Source organism: Hetaerina americana, unplaced genomic scaffold, assembly GCF_022747635.1.
Source record: "Hetaerina americana unplaced genomic scaffold, ioHetAmer1.1.p SCAF_7, whole genome shotgun sequence".
Lineage (NCBI taxonomy): Eukaryota > Metazoa > Arthropoda > Insecta > Odonata > Calopterygidae > Hetaerina > Hetaerina americana.
The window spans coordinates 30,270,618-30,282,695 of NW_027287316.1; positions in this window are offsets into that span (position 1 = coordinate 30,270,618).

Genomic DNA, 12,078 nt, shown 5'->3' on the forward strand with positions numbered 1-12,078 from the left:
AAATTTGGATATCAATAACGATGTTCCAACTAAATTTCTCGTAGGAATTGGTTAATAACTTGGATAAACGAATAAAAAGACCAAAATGAGATTTAAAATTATTATTAAATCGCCAGTTGATCTTTCGGCATGACGAAAAGACTAGCTGATAGTATTTCCTGAAGTATAATTTGGAAATGGTCGTGTTAGTGTGGCTCATGAACGAAAGTATTATTGAAATTTTATGAATGCTTCAACTTTTTACATTAGAATGAAACCGAACTTAATGAGATGCAATTTTAGACGTTGTGGAGCAGGAGATTGGAACCACTGCCGTAAGGGAATTAAATCCGCCCATTTGGGCTCTTGACGTGCCGCAGCTTGAGGTGGGAAGACAGGGAAGATTTCAGATGGAGATCGGAGGCAGAGAAGGTGGAACTGAAGCATGAGGAAGGAAAGGGAGGTCTCCTTATCCGTGCGCAAGATACGGACGTCCCGGTGTATTCGATCGCTGTTATTCTAGGAATGCCTCGGAGTGGGGGCTGTCCTTCGCGGGGAGTAATCCACCGGCGTGAAATCGGCTAGCCGCAACTTGAGACGCCGATACGAGGAATGAATTCGATGGGTGGGTTTCATTAAATTTCCTTTCGCTTTCATACATTTCAATACTCTTCCTTGTGTGCTGAGGTGCCCCTTAAACGTGTTTTCGAAGAAAAACCCATTTTCTCACGAGGGTTTACAAACTTTCCCCTTGGAGTCTTGTTTCGATCCCAATTAATTTCAGTCGAGATGATGTGAGATGAGCCGTGAGGTTTTACATACTTTCCATGAAAAAGCGAAAGTGATCTCTTAGATGGAGTCAAGATATGAAAGAAAGCTTTTTGTTAAGAATTTTTTTCTTTTTTCGACCTACACGTTTGAATGGTAAATTCGGTGGTCGTTTCTTATCGGCCTTCACATCTCGCGGCCTTTGTCTCTAACTCTATATGAGTGTTCATAGGATAAATGTGACCAATATGGGCCCTATTTACTCGATACCTATCGTACAAAGAGTTCCAACATCTATGTGATGCTGATTTATAACACCAATAAACATTAATTTAAATCGGTGTACACTCTTGCGTTGCGATTAGCATTCGAAATTTTTCTTAAACGAAGGAAGTGACTTTGGGAAGATAAGTATACGAGTATGTGAAATATTAGTTTACCTCGAGAAATTTGAGCGATTAAAGGTAGAATTATGTTTGACTTATTATTTGAATTGTTTGACTTATCACTACGACCTCAATTTGATTCCCTCAATCACGTGAATTAACACGGCAGTATCACCACTACTGTAGACGATATCAGTCGTATATCGTCAAATTAAAGTTCGCCGTGTTGCCAACTCGAGATTGAGACCGTAAGAAAGAGTATGGAAACTTTGTCATTGTTAGTTCCTGTGATTGTCAAATTATTGGTGATTTTTAAATTGTTTATTGATCTCTCCTGATGTTAAATTGTAATGACGGGGTCGTCATTTTCGAGGAATATGTATATAGCATACAAAGTAAAATAGATTTGTCTCAAATTTCAATTTGACCTTTACCGAGCTGAAATATTACCTCATTAGTTTTAGCCTAATTTTTAAGAGTTAAATTTAAAAACCAATCTCTTTTTGTCATCACATTGTATTTTATATTTATCTTAAACTACATTATCAGATTATCTTTTTGATAATTATAGAATGGCATATTTTTTAATTGCAGATTTTTGGCTTTAGTTAGATATTATCGTACAGTTAATGATCCACGGGAATTTAGGGTGAAATGGAGAGAGGCTATCAAGGGGTTGTGTCTGAATGTCAATAATAAGTGTTTAAATGTACAGGGTGAATATGTAGAAAAGCGAAACAGGAAGTTACCTTGATAAATATTGCTTCTGCTGCCTCTATCTAGTTTTGCAAGTTGTTTACTGTCCTTGCATATTTGTTCCATGGTTGAAAAATATTACCGAATTCTCTAGTAGTATTTTTTATGCTTTTTGCAAATATTAACTAGAATACGGCATAAATTCATTTCTGTTAGGTACGCCATTTTTCACTATGAACGCCTATACATTTATAACTTTCTTCATTCATAACATTATTCCAACATTTCCATCAAACAAGGGTCAAAAGGATATATTTTAACTACCGTATGTCCTACTTAAGTACTATACTTAAGTACTATACTTAAGTACTATACTTACTACTTTACTAGAGCAATTACCTTATGAAACATGCTCTTGGAATTCTACACTTATAACGTAGTGTTATCGGGATATCGCTGTCGATTGCTGCCACTTGCAAATGTCTTATTTATTGGCTTTCGTGTAAACTTCATCAACCGTTATAGCGTTACGCGATATACTCCTGAGACGAAGATTTTTGGAGTTGAAATTCCAAATGAGATGAAAAGCATGGGGCCGGATATTCGATGGGGTGATAAGGCGTGGTGCTGACATGTGGTAGGGTTGAAATATTGTCGGACTCCGAAGATTCTGACTGATTTATGTTACATAAACCCCAATGTCATTGAACCGAAGGAATTGACTTCCATACTCTCCTGCGGAATTTCACGTTCTGTAAGTCTTATGAGCCCGAGATGAGCGTTGCCCTCAAAAACTGGACCCACCGGACTTCTTTATTGTGGGCGAGTTATGTTATGAATTTTAAAAAGTATTGAAATATAACGAGGAAGTCTCCATTGAAATTGATCGATCTCGCTATGTGCTCTCGTTTTGTTAAATAGTATCAGGCATGAGTTTATTTTAATATATGCAATCAATCAAGGTGAAAATATCACAAGAGCTATTTGGTTTCACCTTAATTCTCTTCTCTACTATCAAAACTGATCGATGCAACAATTTCAGAGTGTAAAAATCATTCGCCTTGACTGGGATTCGAACCCAGATCCCTCAATATCCGGTGGAGTGCTTTAGCCACTTAAGCTACCGAGGCGTCCTCTTAAACCTGAAATTTTGGGGCTTTTAAAGGAACAAGATGCTGTGACGAAATACCGTACATACAATGTCACAGGCATTCGTAGTCGTGCGCAAGGCGCCACAGTCCACGAGGTTAAAGCCATCTTGTTTCTTTAAAAGCCCCAAAATTTCAGAGTTTAAGAGGACGCCTCGGTAGGTTAAGTGGCTAAAGCACTCGACCGGATATTGAGGGATCTGGGTTCGGATCCCAGTCAAGGCGAATGATTTTTACACTCTGAAATTGTTGCATTGAAATGCACATTAGCGGATGACTCCGTTAAAAGTTACTGTTGCGGCCTCTCCCGCAGTTTCTTTGGAATTTGTCAAAACTGATCGAAATAATATCTGAATGTGTCCGATTTAGTGTTCTGTTGTGGCCATGTGTAAGTACTTTTTCCAGGACCATAAGGTATCAGCGAAGGTTAGGTTTTCTCCCAAAGATATTGCAAATGCTTAATTTTATTTTCTTCCAGCGTCAAGTTTCCTTTCACTCGTTTCATTTTTGGTGGTAACATCCTGGCTACTTTCTGTCATCCATCCGAAAATAATCCAGCGATCCAGCGACAAAATTTACCATCGTGTATCTTATCCCGATTTTTTTCGTATCTCACAGCATAGTTTCCACAAATATTTATATTTTTGAAAAAAATTAAATGAGGTAATTTGAGTCCTTATACCCTGGGTGCATTTTTATTTTGCTCTGTGGCATCAATTTTTGAATGGGTCTCGAGAGAAATCAAACGGAAGGGATAGCCGGACTCGCTTGAGTTTCTGCAAAATTTATTCTATCATTTGATTACCGTAAATATCTTTAGGCGGAAGAAACGAGGAAAGGGCTCTTAATGGTCCTTTCTATTTGATTCCAAAGGGGAAATTAATTTAAATAATTAAAAGTGCGAATTGAAGCTAAACGCCGACCAGGAAGTTTTCAATTGCTTTTTTCGTTACTCTAGCTTCTGATTACTTTTTAAATAATTGAATAATTATATGAAACCAATTGTCACTCTTCAGTTGAAAACTCAATTTACATTTTGTCAATTCTCTCTGGCATTAAAAGAGTCATTCATATATATTAAAAAAGGATTTTTTATTGTTATATCTATTGAATTAAAGTAAAGTATAGAGTTTACATCGAGGATTTGGAAATTCGCAAGGTCTGCGCGAAGCTTGTGCCGAAAGTGTTACCACACATCCTTCATCGTTACCATCTTCATGGCCCGGAACACTGGTGGTGTTCCCCCAGCCCCCCCTTATAGTCCCGAGTTGGCTCTGTGCGACTTTTTTTTGTTTCCCAGGCTGAAGAGAGAGCTGAAAAGAAAGCTTTGGGAGACCGTGGAAAACATCCAGAATAATGTTACAACGGTCTTGGGAGACATTCCAGTCGAGGAATTGCAGGGTGCCTTTCAGGCGTAGCAGACACGTCTTCGCAAGTGTTTCGATGCACGGGGAGAGTGTTTTGAAAAATTTTAGGCATTTTTACAAGTACGATGAATAAATATATTTTTCCCAGAGAAATAAAGAAAATCATGCGCATTACTTTCATAATGGACCATGAATGAGGATAAATATTAAAGTTAAATTAGTATTCGTTTGTTATGAATTTGAATATTATGATAATCTATTGTATTACCCCGTCGCTAAGCAGCTCCTCAACATCCTGTCCCGCTCACATCAAGCTAACTCCCATAATCTGTGGACATGGCAAAATATATACTGGCCGTTCACAGATCTCTTAAGAGAATCAAACCGGATGATACACGTGCGGTCTGCAGATCCTCAAAATTCATTATATGAGATTAATAATATACCTGGTATTATTAGGTTGGAGCAGGGATGTACTCGTGTAGGATGTGAGGTGATGTTTTCTGGTTTCCGTTTAGGCCATGAGTTGTAATAATGAATGACAATGATTCCTCTACGCTCCAAGGAGCTTGGTAATAAGATGGAAATATTCGTACCGTTTCAATTTCACATAACATCTTGCCCTCACTACTGTATGTATATAATCCCGAGTGAATATATCCTTTACGTTATATAGACATACGTATTCAATGCAGCTGGTTCGTTCTCTTTCAAATATCATTTTTCTCGAGAGAAAGAGAGAGGGAGGCGGAGATTCGGAAAAGAGAATGGTTCCCTGAGGCGATCAAATAGCTTCGAGCATTCCGAGAGCAAGCAAAGGAACAGATTTGACGGCAAATATCACAAAATTGATATTTGTTAGGTTCCATATACGAGTATGACATAGTGTTATAAATAGGAGAAATGTGGGAGGTCTGATTTTAGTTAGTTTTATCTCACAAAAATGGCTTTGTAGTAACTCTAATTACAATTGAACCAGTATTAAACAAGTTAAATTCTCTCTCAAATTGTCAGTTATGAATGACCGGTAATATTTTCCGAGCCATTGGAATAGGGAGTATTTTTATTGAAATTTTAAAAGGGCGATGTCGAATCCACGTATGTAAAAGAAGATAGAACTGAGAGATGCTGTAAATATTGATGAATATCTTAACACCTCTCTTGTTGTAACTGTTAGAACCAGTCCATGGACCAACAGAAAAGAATGAATTGAGCTCTTAAGCCTTTCTTAAAATACCACTTACGTTTTATTGGAATAAATGGATATTCAATGGATTGATTTGCACCAGCTGAATATAGAAATATAGAATATAGTCAGTGTATGTATAACATGCCAATATTTTCATTCTCCTATAGGTCTTCGCGTTGATGTGTTCATTCAATCCTAATTCTCCCTCGGGCCTCCTTAGCGGTTTTTGTGTTTATATGACTCAATCAACATTCGGTCTTCCATTGATTACTTTACCTCCGGATGCCTCCAATTATTTTCCCGCTTCATCATCTCGTAATGTTCTCATAGCTAGAGAACCCTTTCGCAGGCTTTTCCATCGCCCCCTCTTTGAACTATTCCCTCATTTGTCCATAAATTTATCTATTTTATTTTTATAACTCCTACACGTAACCACATTATCATTGCTTCCATGTTTATTTTCGCAGCTATCGATATCCATAATATCTCCTGGATGCCGATAATTAAACCACATGGCAGCTCTTTTCGTCTGCCTAACTTATAAAATGACTAGGTATCATTTTGTTCTCTGGATTTAGGAGCTAATTTCGGAGCTAACTTAGGAGCTAAAAGCCGTTTCCTTTATTGAGCTGAATGCTGATTGATGCTGAATGAATAGAAGCAGCATAATGAAGGTACGAATTTACATACAAACAGTGAGTAGCTTCATCGGTTTCTCTATTACGATATGAATAGAGCAGTGAAAAAAGGATGTCCTTCAAACAAATTACAGCCCCTTATCCTTTTCCTGCCCATACCTCGTTTGCCTAACGGTCTCCCATTTATCAATCATCAATATTCCATCGCCAATCAAATATGCTCGGCATCTATCTTTCCTGCCCCCATTGGATTTCTCCGAACAATTCTCACCCCTCCACCACCATGCCTTGAACTTTTTCATTTGTCTTTCATTCCGTTCGATTCACCTTTTCCACCATTTTCCACACCCATATTCGTATTATAAAGCAGTGCCTCGTGAATGGGTTGGCATAGAAATCATATCTTTTTAGTTTAATATTGTGAAAGCGATTATACTCGGTATTCTAAAATTCATATCTATGATGCGTGAAAAAAGTAATTATATCTGAACCTCATTGCTAGATTTTGATAAATGTATTATAATTTTGCCCCAAGCCACTCAAAACAGTTAAGAGGTATAAAATATTTAATTTGCCTATCAGACTTCGTTGTTAGGTTTTCATCGCATGCAAGTACGTATAAACCGTATATTCGACGGAGTGGCTTCTACCGGCTTCAGATGCGGATGATCCGAGTTTGATTCTTCTCGTGGCAAGAAGGACGTTCGGGTGATTTGAACAGTTTTTTGATTGCTTCGTCCGTATATTGGAAGTTTCAACCGGGACCCATTTGACATCTCTAAATTCTCTGAATGTAGCTCAAATCCCACGCTGTATTATTATCCAATAACGCCCTAACGTTTTTTTTCGAGATAAACTGCAGTATAAGACCATTGTGTTATACTTGAAAGGAACTATTTTACCAACAATTAAGAGGTTGATCTAATTTCAATATTTTACTCTCTGATAACAGGAAACGACTATTTTCGTCAAACAAACATTTTCATGATAGGAGATGCAAGATCCAATTTGCTAGAATGCGAATGGAAGGCTAAAAAAATGATAGTGAATATGAAAATAGAATTTATACGATTGCGCAAACTAAATATTTCCTCAATGTTAATGGTGAACTCGATTGTTTTATACATTTCTAATAATCTGAGACTTGCTTGCTTTATCCGTGACTCAAGGAGGTTCACATTCCTTATCCTTCCGGCAAACCCGTCACCTTTATGCAGTATCTTTTAAAATATCTAGTGGAATGTTACTGAATTGCTTTCCATCTTCTTAAAAAAAGTTACCTTCCTAGGATTCTAAATAATTTTGATTTATTCCTAATGCAGCCAAAGTAGAACCTCTTCTTTACTATTTTCATTTACAATATATCATGCATTTTTCCACAACTAGGCAAAGGAAACAGTTTCTTTAAGGTTTTTCCGAATATTCTTTTGAATTGAACATCTCCATCCAAAATCACGAACTGATAAACGTCTCACACTTAGACATTTCAACTTTTCACAGTATCTACATCCCTTTCTTTCCAATATCGAATTAAGTCGTTGTACATGTTTGTACTTTGTTTTTGTACAGTACTTTGATTTAGCATGTGGTTTTGTTCCTTTGTATGGGTGGTGACCTAACACCCCCGCCACACGCCCTTGCGGTGGTTTGCGGGGCATTATGTAGACGTAGATGATGAAGTGTATGACTCCTGAAAGGTTTAATGCCAGAGTTACGACCGAGTCCAAGTGTTTGATCTGTTTTAAAATCCATAATTCGATTCCTTCTTTATAATATTTGCGTCTTACCATTTTCTTAAATTTCAAAACTTCAATACTGGAAATTATTTTGTGCTTAGTTCTAGTAATCTCCCATTTTTAAACTACTCAGCCACCAGGCCTAAATTGCTATAGAAAAGCCTGAAATCTGCCATAGTCCTTCCTCCTCTGTAAATCACTGTGTCGTCTGCCAATAGTCTAAGATTCGTGTTAACGTGGGGACTCAGTTCGTAAATAAATATCAAGAAATATTTGGTCTCTGAAACGATTTCCCGTGGGGCTCTTGAAGTTACATCTACCTCTTATGAGACTCAAACCATTCTCGATTAATTTCATATTTCCAGTTAGATAATAAATTCCTAATCCAGTTGGCCGCTTTCTCATAACTTCCATAATATCTTAGCTTTTGCGTCTATTTATTTTGAGGGAACTTGTCAAGGGTTTTGTTGAAACATTAAAATACATCATCCACTTATGTATTTTCCCTCGATTTCAAAATATTATAAATACAAAATAATCCTTTTTTGCAAGATAAACGTAGATTACGTGTAATTTGAGGAACAATGTTTTTTTAGAAAACATAAGTAATATTTACAAGTTCTCGCGATCATGCTCAAGAAACTAATGGGCCGACCAAGTAAAGCGGAACATTATACGGGAAAGCTATCTGCGTGAGTATTTTTTTGTATTTTAGTATTTTTAGTACCCTGGAAGCCACCTATAGGGTGTGTGGCAGGGAGTGAATACACACCAGACTAATTTTGACCCAAATATTTTTACCCCTACAGCGGTCGGGTGTTCTTCTGATCCTTTATCGTTCGTGAAAAAAATGGCATCTTAAATCTATTTGTTTGGTCGAGGTACCTCATTCTTCAGATCAATATATTGATGATGATGACGTATATTTCGCTGCTGAATGCGCTCCAAAATTTTATTTACAAGTTCTTCTAATAAGTTGATAACCTTCTGCAAACGGCACAAAGTTTCTCATTAGTATCTCCTCCCCTCACAATCGCTATTCGCTCTAGCTCGGAAACAAATCCGCTTGCCGATCTCGGGGTTTGGGCACTTTTCTGACGGCCATTTGAAATCCTGACTTGAGGCACGCCGCTCTGCGAGGCGCCAAAGCCGTCTCCAAAAGTGCCCGCGCAAATCGGTGGCATTACGACCCTGCTCCCAGGTCGGTGTATCGCAAACAGCACGGCTCAGAGTCGCCCAATTTCATCCAAAGGAAAAGAAAAACTTGCGTGCAAGCTTTGAAAAATGGTGAGCGGCTTATTTAGTTGCGCTCTCACGTCTTCGGCTGGGTGCTGGAAGACAGTCGATAGACGAGCGGCGGCGGCGGTGGGTGGTGTTTAAAACCATCCCAGAAAGAAACTCCTCCCTCCCCAGAAGGCCAAGGAAACGTCGAATCGGCCCCAAGGCTGAACCTTAATACCTTCGACGTTCGCTCAACCGAAGTTTTCCCTCCTCTTCCTCCTTCTGCACGAGTGACAGGCAGAAACCGCGAAGCGTGCAGGAGTTCCTTTCCCTCTGACGGGAGAGAGACGAAAAAAACTAAATAAACAACAAGTAAACCAGGAGGGAAGGAAAATGGGAAAAGGAGTAGATGTAGGTGTAGAGGGGTGAGGCGTGTGTTATAGTGGAGTGTGCGTCGTTCGGGGTAAGGGGAGAGAGGGTGGGGAATGCCTTCTTTTCCACCCTCGTTCCATCCTGTTCTCGCCCGCTTTCAAGCGTAAGAAGCCGTTTTTCACCCGTGGGGCTTGCCGCAGATAAGTTCCTTTTTCGCTCCCTTTGTCTGTCGAGTGGGCCTGTCGTGGGAAAAGCAAACCTGTTGGGCCGGGACGTGAGAGGGACGATAAAGACGAGGAGGGAAACGAGAGGCCGAAACGAAAAGAGAGATGGATAATTGTCTTCATCCAGTTTGGGCAATGCGTGATGTTCTCAAGAAGGCTTTGTTCAACCGGAAAGTTATTTTGGCCGTACGGGGAATTAGTGATGCATGGAAATCCTGGAATAGTTGTGGATATTTTTGAACCTGGAACGCATGGAGCAGAAGATTCAAGGTGGCATTCTGATGCGCAAGCAGGACAATGTATGTTGCCGGTGATCGGTTGAACGAATGTCAAATCGATTGTCAAATATCAATTGTATTGTTACTTCCGCGGATGAATTTTTCGCAAGGTGTTTTCTGAGAAAGATCAGAGGCGGAGAGAAAAGAGAAGCACGTTAAAATTGGTTGGAAAGGAATTGTATTCAGTACACGCCTATTGACTCGGCCATTCATTTTGAAGTGCGTCAAGTGGATTTAAGTAGTAATTTGGTTTTTTTGGTAACTGTCAGTTTTCTTAAAGCAAAACTAATTAAAAACTAAACGACGTTCTTTGCATTCATTCAGGAATACTAGTATTGTTATCTGTTATGTTTTCCTTTCCAATTTATTTCACCTTTAGTTTCTTTATCATACGCACGTCTTTCGCGGGCACGACTTAGTTTGAATTTACTCCAATTCCTAATGAATATTTATACTTTTGATGGACTTGTTTCAGTTAAGTAAATGTACATCGTCTTATTATGGTAATATATAAAAATTCAGTAAACATGGTGCTCGGTACTACTTTTACTACTGCTTTTTTTGTCAAATCTGTAATGGTATATTTTTTTGGGGTTACTTTAAATTTTCCATTCACGAATTCCACACATTGGTTGGCGCCTTGCATTCGTCGAGTTTTAGCTCTAAGAGTGATTACACTGGAAAACCACAGTGCTTGGACTTGGAAGTGATTCCAATAACTTAAGCGTCCGACAGAAACACCGGCGATTAGTCGTCTAACCACAAGAATTAACCCTACAATATGCCTGTGACCAAAAATGGGTTGAACCCGTAAGTAAATGATGAGGACGATAGTAAGATCATTTTCTGTTCTGTGTTGAAGTGGGACACTATTTAAATTCCATGCAACACTACGTATAAAGTTTTATTTAATTTGACGTAGGAATCAAACAAAAATTCATTTGTACCTAATGCGTCAGCTTTCAATTTAGATGGAACTTGATATTTAACTCAGGTGTTTGAAGGCGAAGACGATAGGAATGTGGCAACATAACGAGACTTTATATTCCCGATTCTTTCCACATTTATTTTTTTAGTGAATGTCATTCATTTAGAAATTAAACTTATAAAAAGATAGCTTTCTGACGATCCTTCGTGGTTATTCACTTCTGTATTAAGTGAGTACTCATATTTCTTTCCCAACATAACTTCTTCATTTCTTCGTAACTTCTACGTATCTTCATGAAGTTCACAAATCCCACTTCCTTACTTTTTCTACCCTGCTTACCCAACATTTTCCTTTCTATCATGGCCTTCAACATCTCACTGCCTTTCAATATTTCCCCGACTCAGTTTCTCTGGCCTTTTTTATTTGTATATATAACGTCCACCACCTTCCTTTTTCGCCTATTTACATTGTTCGCCTGCTCTACGTAAAACTTTAGGCCCATCCAGACCATCCTGACTACCGCTCTGCTGCTCTTACCTGTTGGTTCATTCAAGAACAAGTTTCGAACAAGGCGCCTATCCCTCCAGCCTACTCCTATATTCCGCAATATCTCCAGGAATATTACCCTCTCCACGGGGTGAAGCCTCCTCTAAATTCACGGAACGCATGAAGATATGCTGATTATATATATAAGTTCCTTTCTATAAATGTTTTCATTGCATCAATCGAAGTCACGCATTCATCTCCACTTTGTTAAACCCAAACTTTCCTAGCAAACTATTCGCATTATTTCGTACCCTTTTATGGATGATCTTAGCTGTACGCTAAATTAAACATCCTGCTCTACTCCTCATAGCTGCCTTAGTCGTTATTTAAGTGGGATTTAAATCCATCAGTAAAATCAAAATCAAAGTCTGTTGATAACTATGCATTAAGTAATTCTTAGGAGTTTTTATCACGTCATCGTTGCCAATTGGGAACCCTAGCTAAGGAAAATCTGTGGCATATTCCGGGTATTTCTGTGCAAACGCTAGCGGGGAAAAAAGAAACGAACCTGCCTTCCTTCTTATATTAGTAAGCTTTATAGGCGGCGTGCGGAGTAAAATATTCTTGTAAATGCAAACCAGTGGTAAAGGGTTACATTCCCA